This window comes from Gossypium hirsutum, chromosome A07, assembly GCF_007990345.1.
Source record: "Gossypium hirsutum isolate 1008001.06 chromosome A07, Gossypium_hirsutum_v2.1, whole genome shotgun sequence".
Taxonomy (NCBI): Eukaryota; Viridiplantae; Streptophyta; class Magnoliopsida; order Malvales; family Malvaceae; genus Gossypium; species Gossypium hirsutum.
In genome coordinates, this window is record NC_053430.1 from 36,700,355 (window position 1) to 36,715,322 (window position 14,968).

At 34.5% G+C, this 14,968-nt stretch overlaps 1 non-coding gene across 1 annotated transcript; it reads left to right on the forward strand.

Moving 5' to 3' along the window:
- The first annotated feature begins 11,662 nt into the window (after nt 1–11,662).
- On the forward strand, nt 11,663–11,769 carry LOC121204162 (small nucleolar RNA R71). The gene has a single exon (XR_005899091.1). It is a non-coding gene; the product is annotated as a small nucleolar RNA R71 (small nucleolar RNA).
- The last annotated feature ends 3,199 nt before the right edge of the window (nt 11,770–14,968 follow it).

The window sequence follows — 14,968 nt, forward strand, 5'->3', positions numbered from 1 at the left end:
AATCATTTCATCCATTTTCGTATCATATTGCTTGAATTGATTCAGCATCTTTTCAATATCACGGAATTGTTCCACAACAGAACGACCATCAACCATTTGATAATTATTGAAATGACTGACAAGAAATTTCTTACTTGTAACATCTTCGGTCATGTATCTTGTCTCCAATTTGTCCCATAATTCTCTAGCGATGACCTTATTTTGGTAGGTGTCGAACAAACCATCAGATAAACCATTCAATATGTGGCCCGTGAACATATAATAAGCATTGTCCCATTTTTTTCTTTCTCGGGTTGCAGCAATAGATTTGTTTTCAATCTCGTTAGGTCTTGGAGTATCCAAAACATAAGCAATCTTCAAAGTTGATAATAAGAAGTGCATCTTTTTTTGTCATCTTCAAAAATTGCCACCATCAAACCGATTAAGTTTGACAAAATTGGAAGCCAACTCCCTTAGTGTTCCACTTTCATGAGTTGTGGTAGTCATCATGAAATGTAACCTTAAAATTTTTAGTACAAATCTTTGGTGAAGAAAATCTCGAATAGAAGAAGAAATAGGACAAGGCTCCAAGGCATGTATCAAGCCATTATCTTTAAGGTTATATTCGCCCCCACCTATCTTCGGTGTGCAAACTAGTTCCAAGCAAATTAACCTTGATGATACAATGAAGCCAATGACTATTTGTGTTTTGCACTGACGAGAGTAGCCCACTACACACTAAGCAATGTATGACAAGAAACTCAATTTCTATAAAGGATTTCTGCAATAATATTTTATAGAATAATCTAATAATATTAGAAAATGAAGGAAGGCAAGAAAGAATATTAGAATTTGTTGGTATGATTTCCAAATGAAATCTCATTCCTATTTATAGGAATTTTCATGTCTCTTCATAGAGACATCTTTCATCAATAGGTGTCTTTCTGAATAATAATGTCTTTAAAATAAACACATAATTATTCATTTAATTATAACTATTCAAATAATATTATTTAAATAGTTATAATTCTTTTTCAAAAAATAAAATAATATAATCTTTTGATTAATTACACCCATTCATTTATAGTTATTGGAACACTATAAATATTTAAAAATATTCTAACACTAATATCATAAACCAATTACTTAGAATACCAATTTTACATTGCCAACATTTTTATCTGCATCAATGGTCTATTTCGTACCAATAAGTCATTTAAAACTTGCTACAACATCCAGCATGCACTAAAAACATCTATATCATTATTCACCTATAGGTATACAAATCATTTATCATGAAACTCAAACCATCATAACATACATATTCAAAATCATCATTCTCAAGTAATCAATGATCAAAATCCAGTTATAAAAGTCCATAAACAATCTTTAAAATGTCCATTACAACCTAAGAAATTATTAAAGTATAACTCACCAAGTAAGGTCCTACATTGTTATTCTTATTGAAGTAGAAAACACAACTCAAAAAAGTTTGGTCTTGCTTTAGATCACTTAGATGGCTCACTTATCCTCCAATAAAGTAGTTATTTATCTAAATATAGATAAGAGTGTGAGCTTTTACAAACTCAGTGAGTGCTCAAAATGGCCACAAAGAAACCACAATCACAAGGTTATAAGAAAGCATACTATATCATTCACTCATGTCATAGCATTAAGCATAACTCATATCAATCATATTCATATATTGAAATATTATGACTAAAAAACATGTATAAACATATATGCATTGATAGGTAGATCTCCTAGCACACCAAATGACTCATAGATTCTATATTGATCCTATAAAAATGTAGCATTAAACTAACACGCTCCAAACACACCAACATGTCCTATTGAATGGAGCTAAGCTCAACATTTCCTTGTCTCTTCAAACCAGTCTCGAGGCCACAATGCCCACATACATAAGGAAATAATGATGAGTACTCACAATCCTATGGCATGACAATGAAATACAATGGTTCCAAAAGATCACATTGCTAACATATTCATTTGAACACATATTTACTTACTGTTTTATGCACACTTTCACATATCGTATAACACATATCAATATCACTTAATCAAATCTCATATAAGACACATTCAAGTGCTTACATAATGCTCAAAGAGCTATATCACATTAATCTCATATCCTATGCATAAATACCAGCAAGCTCATATCATATTCAGTCATAATCAAATAACATCTTCATTAACATTTCATGATAATTTAGATAACATATCACATCTCATAAACATGATTTACATAACGATTGTCACATCTCAAAAATTGAGTTAGTAGAACCAGGTTAGTAGAATCGGGTTAGTAAATCAAACGTTAGTAAACCAAAAATCAGGGTTAGTTTAGATTATTAGAATAAACAGGAATAAATAAAATAAAATATTTAAAAAATTAGATTAAGAAATTAAAATTAGGTGTCCTAAAAATAAATTGGTTAAAATAAATTTTAAAAACAAGATTGGATTTGAAAATAATTTAAGAAATGACTTTTAATTGAAAATAAGGACTGATTTGAAAAATGGAAGAAATTGGAGGTGGTTAAAAAGGCAATTGCCTAATTTTTAACAATTGGTTACCTATTTAACAACCCCCATCGTCCCTTCCCTCTCATTTCTCACCTCATTACAAAATTTCCCAAACACCAAATTGAAGCTTTTCTCTCAAAATTAATTCATCCTCTTTGATTTTCTAGCCTTCCAAACACAAGTTTTCTTTTCAATTTTAAAGAAAACCCATCTTTTTCCCCTCAATTTCACCATTGTTCTTAGCACATTTTAGCTCGAATTTGATTCTCAACTCATTTATTTCTTCAAATTGAGGTAACATTCTGACTTCTTGTGGTCAAACTAAGTATGTTGTTATTTCAATTCGAGTTTTAATTGATTTAATCAAGATCTCAATAGATCTAATGATTTTAAACCAATTTTTGGGTTGAAAATGGTAGATCTTGTAATACTAAGCCAAGTTACTATTTTAAAGTGATTTTCAACTCATTTTTATTTAATTAAAAGGTTTATAAACTTAATTTAACAAATCCTTAATTAATGTTAGTGAATTAGTCGTTTTCCCCTTTTTAATGTTCACACAAGCTTAATTTTTCGAAAAAGTTAGATCTGAGTAATTTAATAAAATTGATAGTTTATATCTGTAATTAAATGATATTTAGGATGTTTTAAAACAAATTCAAGGATTAGAAATGAGATTTGAGTGTTTAAACTTCTATTTCGACAAAACTAACTAGTTTTTGGTATTGTGAATGAGAAGCTTAGATTTGTGATTCTATAGTGATTTAATTGTGCTTGTTGCTATTTGTAATGTATTTTCATTGTGTTTGATGTGTATTCAAAGTATAAAATCAATTGGGAGCTTCAACAAGAAAGGAAAAAGGCAAACAAAAGCTTACTTGAGCTTTTATCATTGAAACAAAGGTTGCAAAAGTGTGTGAACTGGTGTGCTATAATTAATGCACTATCTGAATGTTAAAGGGGAGCTTAGGTAGCCTAATCATCTATTTTAAGTTCTAAGATTAAATGCTCTTACTTTAACTATGATACTCTGCAATAAAGCTTACATGTGATATGATATGCTTAAGTGTGTAATGTGATTATATGTGTTGAGTATATGCTTGAACATGCCTTATGATCATTTGGTTTTAAGCACACACATCTGATATGAGAGTGTATGTGGCTCAATGAGCAAAGTGATTACACTTGAAGTGCATTGCATGAACATGTGATAAGTGTTTGATCATGATAAGCATGATAAATGTTGTAACAACCCATTTTTTAGTGAAATCGGAACAGTGCTTTCGGGACCACAATTCCGACCCAAAAATATAATTTATTTTTATTTCATTATATAGTCCATATTATAATAGGCATGTCATGTGAAAATTTTGACACAAAAATTTTATCGATTAAGTGCTTAATTACGAGAAGGACTAAATTGCATAAAATGAAAAAGTTGAATTCTAGTAGCTATAAGGATCAAATAGCTATGGAATTCAAAATTAAGGTCCCTATATGGTAAATAGACCATTAAAAAATTATGTAGATTTTGCTTGGTGACTCATCCATGGAATTATAGAAAAATGGCAAGGACTAAATTGGAAATACTAAAATACTTAATTAATTAAAAGATGAAAAGAAATATATCATCTTATTTTCATCATCTTCAACCTAAAAATTTTATAGAAACCCTAGGGGAGAGGGGGGAAACTTTCAAGGCTTAATTGGGTCAGTTCTCTTGTCCCGTTTCTAGTAATTTTGGTATTTTTGAAACCGGGATAGCTTAATATCTTTATTTAAGGGATTAATTTGAAAAGATATCAAGGTATGAAAATGGGTCATGGATGTATTATGCTGGAAATTAGAAATTCATGGTAGGAAATGAAAGATTATTGATAGATAAACAACTTTTACAAAGTAAATTTTGATGAAAACATGATTTAGGGACTAAAATGGAAAGTTATAAAATTTGATGAAAAATTCTAAAATTTTATGAAAAATTCTAAAATTTATGAATATATGTGCTGGAAAATTTGTAATGGGTCTTTGGTTGGGCTTGGAATAGGGAGTAATTTGCACAAGTTTCATTTTCCAGGTTTAGGGATAAAATCGAAATTTATGGAAAAGTTAGGGGTACGTAAATTGAGTCTATTTACATATGAAATGTATGAAATTGATGGTTAAATTCATTTATATAGATCCGGAAAACACTAATTCGAGGTTAGATCGAGGAAAAGAAAAGATTTCGGATTAGTAAACTTTTACGTGAACAAGTGTCGAGGTAAGTTTGTGTAACTGAATTTGGCATGTAAATATGTTTAATTGAATGTTGTGTTGTATGGACTGCAATTTATATTGATGCACATTACTTTCATGTTAACATGAGAAACTTTATACATGCTTGAAATGGTGATAAAGGGGTTAAGTCCCTATTAAATGTTAATTTCCGATAATTGTATGTACTTTCCTAAAACAAATAGGGTTCTGCATTTGTTGCGGGCAGGATTTAGCTCAGACGAGTAATCCCAATGACCTTGTTATAGAAAAGATTTAGCCCAAATTGGTAATCCCAATACAACATCTCTAGAGTATACATTATGTTTAGGGTTTAGACTAGACTGGTTATCCTAATCGAGCTCTTTTGAAAATATGTTATAAAAAGGATTTAGCCTGGACTGGTAATCCTGTTATACAATATGTGGCTCGAGAGAGTGTTTCTTGGTTAAGTGCCCTAAGGGGTGACCTCAATAAGAATTGACTCGAGTGTACTACTTGAGCCTTCATCGGAATTTCAATGATTCAACAGATATAGAACTATTGAGATGGTATCAGAATCTTGAGATGAAATAAAAATGACTTGAAGGAATATTGCTTGATGAGCTCATCTATGATGATAGATATGGATATTTTGGTGACTAACATGTTTGATTGAATGTATGTGATTAGGCAATTTAGCTAAATGGATGGAAACATAACATTGTATGCCTAGATTTTAATAAACAATATTGGTAAGTTTAGTTTCTGTTACACAAACTTACTAAGCATGTAATGCTTACTCCGTTTTATTTTTCCCCTGTTTTATAGTGCTCGGAAGCTCATGGAGGCTGGAAGATCATTAGAGCATCGTCACACTATCAACTAGCATTTTGGGTATATTTAATGAAATCATTTTGGGTATAATAGCATGTATAGGACAACTTGGCCAATAGTGGTTTGAAAATGTTATTTTGTAACCTAGCCATTGGAATGGCTAGTAATGGTTCATTTTGGTTTGACTAAGTAGATTATCATGATATATTGATCATGTGATTCATAACAAGTAATAAATATTTATAATGAAGATCAAACCTAGGCTAACTATTATCACGACGAAAAGGCAAGCGCACCTATTGAACAATAGTATAGTAATGGCAAGACTGGGATATCGTACCCAAGGGAACCAAAAGTACTCGTAATGGCTATCTTTTTATTATCTAGCCTAAGAATAAAAAGGGTTTTATTTTTTTCAATTAACTAATTATCTAAAATAAGAAAGCACAGAGAAAATAATTGGGGAATTGCTTTTGGGAATATCGATTGACTTGAGACAATACCTAAGGAAAAATCCACCTAGACTTTACTTGTTATTTTGGCTCCGAACCGGACGATTTATTCATTTAACTTGTTCTGTAGAGATCCCTAAGTTATGTTATTATCCCTATTCAAGACTAATAACGTTTAATCCCTAGATTGAATAATCGAGACTTTTCTCTAATTAACACTCTAGGGTTGCATTAACTCGATCTATGGATCCCCCTATTAAGGTTTCACCCTAATCCGGCAAAATCTTGTTACCCTATTTCTAGGCGTGCAATCAACACCGCTTAATTATGAAAAAAGTACTCTTAGATAGGGTCTATTCCTCCTCTGAATAAGAGCATGTCTTGAATCAGTATCCTGGGATATCAAAACAAGAATTTAGAATACATAATTAAGAACAAGTTAAATATTTATCATACGATTCAGAAAATAATAACAAGATTCGTCTTAGGTTTCATTCCCCTTAGGTATTTAGGGGTTTAGTTCATAACTAAATAGGAAAACATCTCAGAAGAATAAAGAATACAAAACATAAAGAAAACCCAAAACTCCTGAAGGGAAATTGAGGAGAGATCTTCAGTCTTGATGATGAATCCGGCTTCTGAGATGGATCAATCGGCCTCCTTGGGGTAATTCCTTACCTCTGTCTCCCTTTTCCTCCTCCTCTAGTGCGTATTATAGGCTTTGGAATGCCTAGAAACCCTCCAAAGTTGCCTTTTCAAAATTGGACTTGACTTGGGCTCAGCAGGGACACGCCTGTGTGACTCAGCCGTGTGACGTGATTGCCAGGCCGTGTTTGATCCGTTAAATTGCACACGGCCGTGTAGGTCAATGGCTAGGCCATGTGAATCATGAAAGCCTTGGTCGACACCCTCGAAAGACGATGCCCGGGTGGCAAGGCTTAGGCCGTGTCACCTTCTCGATTTGGTCTGTTTTGCCCCTTTTTTTCTCATTTTTTTCTCCTTTTGCTCTCCTTTGCTTTCCTAAGTATAAAACATGAAATTAAAGCATTAGGAGCATCGAATTCACCAATTCAAATGATAAATCATCCATAAAATGCATTAAACATGGGGTAAAAATGTGTATAATTTACGGTTTATCAAATACCCCTACACTTAAGCATTTGCTTGTCCTTAAGCAAAATTTTCAACTCATAATCAAAATAAATCCTTCTCAACTTATAATTTCTATCAATAATATCTCAAATTAATCCATAGGTAATCATACATTGAGTATCCAACTAAAAGAACATAAAAGTTTCAAACATTCCAAGTTGAGTATTTAATCATGCAAACATAGGTGTCTCTCCTCATCTAAGTAATTACCTTTGATTCAGAATATCACAGAGTTTCACATCCTCACTAAAGATTTACTCAAATCACTCGAGGTGTTTAAGGACAATAAATGTAGCACTCAATAGTCAATAATGAAAAGTCATTACCATAGGCTTGCATGAAAATCAAATCTCCACCACTGTAATTTAAGATGATACATCAATCAAAAGGTCTGTTAGAAGGTAGTAATGAGGCTTGGTTATGGGGTGTGGTCACAAGCTGAAAGAAAAGATTAGAATCGAGATTGACTTGAAAAGTTGCCTTAACTAGAAAAAAAAGAAAGAGTTAATCTTCACTTGTGTACAATAGAGCTTTTCTCAGAATATGAAATTACAGATATGTATACATAGTGTTTTCTTCTTTTTTTTTAAGAACAAGTTAAGTAATATAGACTAAATATCAAGACAAAACATAGCTAGGCAATCCATTCAACGCAAATCTAGACAAAAATGGGGATTAATTTAGGGGATTTCAACAATAATAGGTTAAAGGTTAATATTAAGGGTAGTACAAGAATTGGTTTGTTGGGCTCAAAGGGGTTTACTAGGGGTTAATCGTGGAGGTAGGCTTTTCATGGCATGATTGGTTAATCCTAAGTGCCTTAATCATTTTGATATATCAACTCAAATGGTGTCGTCTCGACATGCATAATCAAGCAAGTTCTAGAATAACAGTTCAATACTGACGCACTCGAAGCAATAATAAAAGTGAGCATGAAAGGATGAATAGATGCTCAAAAGGCTAAAAAATCTCACAAAAAAATTATGGCTTTTTGATGTTTAGACTTGTGAATTCTAATTCAAAGTAATACCTAGACTTGGGGAAGCAACCTATAATTTTAATTTTTTAAAAATCAATTTATCATTCTTGATTTTCTAATGTCTTAAAGTTTAAATAATCAATGCATAAATCCCTATGTTTTAATTCAAGATAGATCAATCAAAATCATAAATCAATTAAAATTTATCCTAAATATGATATGAGAGTTTTTCATGAGAACAATGTGATTATTCAGGGATTTTTTTCTGATAGTGAAATAAATATCCCCTCACACTTAAGATGTACATTGCCCTCAATGTACAAAGATAGATGTTAGAGAATAAAAATAAGATATGGAGAGAAGTGAAACTTTCTGTATGATGAATTCCTCGAACTTAGAGTTTTGGAGAGTGATCGGTTTCAGAGTAGAGGAGGATACTTCGGCGGTCGTAGAGGTTCATTGGGCCATAATTCCTGCGCCAAAAGAATATTATATCTAGTGGTAACTATGGTCGTGGTCGAGCAGGACATGGCAGCCGTGGAGAACATTCCCCGGTGGAGTTGTAGTTCCTATGTGATGATGAGCTTAAGAGCTCTATATAACTGTGATAAAATCAAGAACTTTTTAGAAGATATTAGGAAAAATAATGACTCGAAAAGAAATAACCGATATTAATAATAATAATAATAATATTCTAAAATCTAACAAAAATAAAAATTAGTTTCGATAAAAATTAAAAACATAAAATAATAAATAAATATTTCTAAACATCTTCATCGCTGGATGGTTCGTGAGGTGGGACTGGCGATGAGATGTGGATGTGCTGACAAATTTGCTGTAGAGTAGCATCAATGTTCTCAAATCGTTGAAAGCACTGCTGCTCGAATCGGGTGAGGCGCTTAGAGATGTCAGCATATAAAGCCGCCGTATGAACTGGACGAGAGGGTGGCTGGGATAGGGATTAGGAGGTGGAGAAGGATAGATTTCGGCTAGGGTTTTGAAAGGAAAGGAAAATGAACTGTGATTTGCTTATATAGGGGAGGTGCACACGGCCTAGGGCCATGTCCGTGTGTTATGGTAGCACGCCCGTGTATTGTTGTACACGGCTAAATGGTACGAGCATGTCACGCACCCGTGTCGAAGAAATAGAATAGAGCCTTGTCCCTGGCACGCCCGTGGTTTTCCATTCCCACGCCAGTGGTCTCCTATCAAGTTCACCCACGGCCATGTCGCACGGCCGTGGGGATTTATCACACCCCATGTTTTGGGGAAATCATGTATTGCTTCAACACGGCCGTGTCTCTTCCCCTGTTTGGCCACGACTTTAAGCATGCCCATGTGCCTGGCCGTGTGTGCTAAAAAACTTTGCAATTCAAAGATTAAGTTAATGATTCAAAGTGTTAGAAATTAAAATTAAAGAAATCAAAATATGTTAGTGCTCGGGTTGCCTCTCGAGAAGCACTTATTTATAGTCTAAGCTCGACTTACCTCTCCGTTGAATGATTATGGTGGTTTGAGCAGTTCATACTCCTCATTCCTGCTGTCAATCTTAAAATAAGGTTTTAATCAGGTGTTGTTTACCTTAAAAGTTCCAAACTTGGGATGACTCACCTCCACTGTACCGAATGGAAAAATACTGAGTACCGTAAGAGGGATTTCCTCATTTGGTGTGGTAGTGACAATGTGGGGATCTTCGGCATCTAGTAAGACTTTATCGCCAACCTTAAGTTGATTAGGAGAGGTATCAGGCTTGTTTTGGAGTAGTTTCAGTTTATCAAGTGTTCTCAATTTGTGTGCTCGCCATTCATCTAGCTCCTCTAATTGAAGCCTTCGTTCCTCATGGGTGTCTTTGTTCGCTACTTGATAATAGTGGATTGTCTCCATTGTCTTGGTTCGAGGAGGTTCCTGCAAGGACGATTGAATATTAGTTTTATCATTGACAAGTTTCATAGCATTACCTTGAGTCTTAGAAGTTTTGACTGAATCACGTGCTTGGAGTGTTACTGCGTCTTCTCCTGCACGAAGTGTTAGCTCTCCTGTACCTACATTAATAATGGTTTTGGCAGTTGCTAAAAAGGGTCGTCCTAAAATTAAAGGTACCTCATTATCCTTATCCATATCTAAGACGACAAAGTCTAATGGGTAAATAAATTTATCAATTTTAACGAGAACATCTTCAATAATACCTTTAGGAAATCTAACTATTTTGTCAGCCAATTGTATGCGCATTGTAGTCTGTTTGGGTTTACCGAGACCTAGTCATTTAAACATTTTATACGGCATAACATTTATACTTGCCCCTAGATCAGCTAAAGCATTATTCACAGATAAACTACCAATTAAGCAAGGAATTGTAAAACTCCCTGGATCTTTCAATTTGTTAGGTAGCTTATTTTTTAGAATAGCTGAGCAGACTGCATTGAGTTCCACATGCGATGTAGCTTCTAATTTTCTTTTATTGCTCAAAAGTTCTTTTAAGAATTTTGCTGAGTTGGGCATCTGCGACAGAACTTCAATAAAGGGTAAGTTAATATGTAATTTCTTTAAGAGTTCGACAAACTTACCGAATTGTTCTTCTGTTCTGTCATTCGTCATTGCTTTAGGATATGGAACACGAGTTTCATAATTCGTACTTACCTATTTAGGATCATCATTATTTACCTCTTCTCGACCTTTGTTCATCGCATTGTCTTGCTGTAATTCTGGCTCCGGTGCAATGAATCCTTCCTTATTTTGAGTACTAATTGCATTGAGGTGTTCCCTCAGATTAGGTTTAGTATTACTTGGTATGCTACCTTGTGGTCGTTCAGAGATTAGTTTGGATAGCTGGCCTATCTGAGTTTCGAGTCCTTGGATCGATGCTTTTTTATTCTTAAGTGTTGTCTCGGTATTTTGGAAACGGGTTTCTAACACCAAGATGAATTTAGAAAGCATCTCTTCAAGGTTTGGTTTCTTCTCTTGTTGATAAGGTGGCTGTTGAAAACCCTGAGGATTTTGTGGCTTTTGATTCCCTTGACCACCCCAGGAAAAATTTGGGTGGTTCCTCCAACCTGCATTATAAGTATTACTGTATGGGTTATTTTGAGATCGGAAGTTATTGTTACCCATACAGTTGACTTGTTCTTCTTCAGTTGTAGGATTGAAGGATTGGTATTCTGTATGCACACCTCCGCCACTTGAGTCACACCTCATTATTGGATGTACCTGCGTAGAACCAAGTAAACCGTCAATCTTTTTATTAAGAAGTTCTACCTGATTAGAGAGCGTGGTGACTGAATCGATGTTATAAACACCGGCTGTTTTCATTGGCTTAGTCCTCATAACTTGCCACTGATAGTTATTCAGTGACATCTCCTCTATAAATTCATAGGCATCTTCCGGTGTTTTATTGTTGATTGTTCCGCCAGCAGCTGCGTCAACCATTTGCTGAGTCAAGGGATTTAGGCCATTGTGGAATGTTTGTACTTGAAGCCAAAGCGGTAACCCATGATGAGGGCACCTTCTCAATAAGTCCTTGTATCGCTCCCATGCATCGTAAAGTGTTTCTAAATCCATCTGCACAAAAGAAAAGATATCATTACGTAATTTAGCCGTTTTAGCCGGCGAAAAATATTTTAGTAAAAATTTCTCGGTCATTTGTTCCCAAGTAGTGATAGACCCTCGTGGTAGTGAGTTCAACCACTGTTTAGCTTTGTTTCTCAGTGAAAAGGGAAACAATCGAAGACGTATGGCATCATCAGAAACGCCAGTGATTTTAAATGTATCGTAAAATTCCAGAAAGTTCGCTAACTGAGCGTTGGGATCTTCATCTTGCAAACCATCAAACTGAACAAACTGCTGTATCATCTAAATAGTGTTAGATTTTAATTCAAAAGTATTTGCAACTACAGTAGGTCTAACTATGCTAGATTCAGTTCCTGTTAAAGAAGGTTTAGCATAATCTTACATAAAGTTTAGCATAATCATACATAGTACGTGGAGCAGGATTTTGATTAGCCACAATTGCAGGAGGTAGCTGATTGATTGCCTTGGTTTTCAGCCATCTCGTCGGTTGGGGGTCAAATATCGTCTTCTCACTCGTTTTACGTATATCGTAAGCTGTGCCTTATTTCTCTTTGATTTTTGCAAATTGTATGATCGATTTCTTCGTCAAAAAGTAATGGCCCGACGGGTTTCTTCTAGTCATAAACTATAAAAACCTGCTAAGAGAAAAAAATAAGTAAATTAATAAATAATAAAAATTAAATTAAATTAAATTGCAAGAACAATAAATGGCTAAAGTAATAAAAATTTAGCATTCCTAATATTTTGAGTCCCCGGCAACGGCGCCAAAAACTTGATCACGTGGTTCATAACAAGTAATAAATATTTATAATGAAGATCAAACCTAGACTAACTATTATCATGATGAAAAGGCAAGTGCACCTATCGAACAATAGTATAGTAATGGCAAGACCGGGATATCGTACCCAAGGGTGTGATAGCCCTAATATGACCCTAGTCGGGAAGTGGTTTCGGGACCACGAAACCGAGTCATATAAATAATTAAAGGTTATATTTTGTGTTTATGATGTGAGTAAATGCTTGTGTGATAGTTTCATACTTCAATCTGGTCAGTGTATGTGAAAATTATTAGTAGGGACTTATGTGAGACAATTTAGAAATATGCCAGGCAAGTGCTAAAGTGGCCTATTAATATATGTGGGAAAGTGATTGTCCTTGCATGTCAAATTAGCCCAACTATAGGTAGTGGCCGGCCATGCTACAAATTGTATAATCAAGTGTGAATTTTATATTAACTTTAATTAACTAGGTGCCATATTAGTATGGAGGATGTAATAAAATAAAGAAATGATAACTAAAGGAAGGGATGGGTGAAAGAAAAAGAAAGAGATCATCATTCATGTTTCTTCCTAGCGGAATCTAAAGAAAAAAAAAAGAGGGAACAAGAGCATTCGGTGATGAAAACAAGTTGTGTTCTTTGGTTCTTCTTGGCCGAATTGAAAGGAGGAAGAAGGGAGTAAAGCCATCTGTCATCTTAGGTCAATATTAAGCTCAAGAGCAAAGGGGAACTAAATCCGATAAAGGGAAGGAAAAAGTGGTCGAATAGCCATCGAAATCGTTCGACAACATCCGAGGTAAGTTTTCGAGTAACGAGACTTAGTTTATGATTTGATTAAGTCATGACGTGTGAGCATAACAAATATACGGTGATATGATGATTCTACTTGAATTATATGCTGAGTTAATTAGTCTATACGTATGACGGGTAGCCGTATGTGCATAGAGATCGTGTCATAAAGCAAACTAAACCATGCTGTTTGTATGTGGCTAGTGAGCCGAAAATGGGAATGCTTAATACGTGACTTGTGTTTGAACTCTAATTATGAAAATGAAATATAGATGTGTCATGATTTATTGATATGTGCATAAATATTCGGATGATAACCGGGATAAGTCCCGAAGGCATTTGCACTAGTGACTAGTTCCGGGCTAAGTCCCGAAGGCATTTGTGCGAGTTACTATATCCGGGCTAAGTCCCGAAGGCATTTGTGCGAGTCACTGTATCCGGGCTAAGTCCCGAAGGCATTGGTGTGAGTTACTATATCCGGGCTAAGTCTCGAAGGCATTGGTGCGAGTTACTATATCCGGTTAAATCCCGAAGGTACCTGGCTTGGGAATGAGCGATCTTGCTGTAATAATTTCAATTAATACGCTCGTAAAATCCCAGCGATGAGGTATGTCTCGTATATGCATTGAATTGGTTGATTCCTTACAAATAGTATTCGCTCAGTCGATAAATGAGCTACCGGCCTTTGGCTAAATTGATCTTTTGTGTATGAATATAAGGGTCGGTAATGTGAAGTAAGTATGATATTGAGAATTTGTGCATATGAAATTATCCGTTTAGCCATATGAATGTTATACATTAGTTGTGTCTAATTTCATGGCTCAAAACTTACTAAGCATTAAATGCTTACTCCGTTTCTTTGATTCTCTGTTTCATAGATTTTGGTTCGTCAGCTATCGGACTCGGGATTGTCGAAGTCGAAGTCGTCCACACTATCAAAGCCCCTTTTGGTACACTTTTTGTTGAACTTTGAAATGGCATGTATAGGACTACCCTTTTTGATGTTGGTCATGTACCTTTCGGTATTGTACAAATTTGGATAGCCATGCGAAAATGGCTTATATATATTTTTGAGCATAATGTTATAATCATTTTGTATGTATATGGTTATTGAGAGGTGTGGATATGCTTGGCAATGATTGGCCATTGGAATGGTTAATCACGATCATACTTTGTGCTATATATACTAAAGGGTTAGTTGAATCATGGAAACTATGTAATAGGTAAAGTCTACCTTAAAGGCAGATGCTGATAGTAGCAGTGGTGTAAATTTGAAAAATCATTAAAATTAGTAGGAAAGGAATTAAATAGTGAATAAATTATGTAATCGAACATTGATGAATCTACTTTCATATGGAATAAACGAAACAATCATATGAGTCATATGTTAAGAGATATTTAAGTTTTCGTGAAACAGGGCCAGAACGGTTTCTGGATTCCCTGTTCCAAATTTGGAAATTCATTATAAATTAACCAGAGATAATTAGAAGTCATGCCATATATGTATAGATTCCTTTTCGAGTCTAGTTTCTATAGAAAAAACGGCATCAGTATTGAAGCCCTGTACAGGGAGATATTCAAGTCATAGTGTGTGAAGGTCAGAGTAGTCGAACCCTGAAAAAGGGGAGACTTTAACTAATAAACTGTACTAATTGG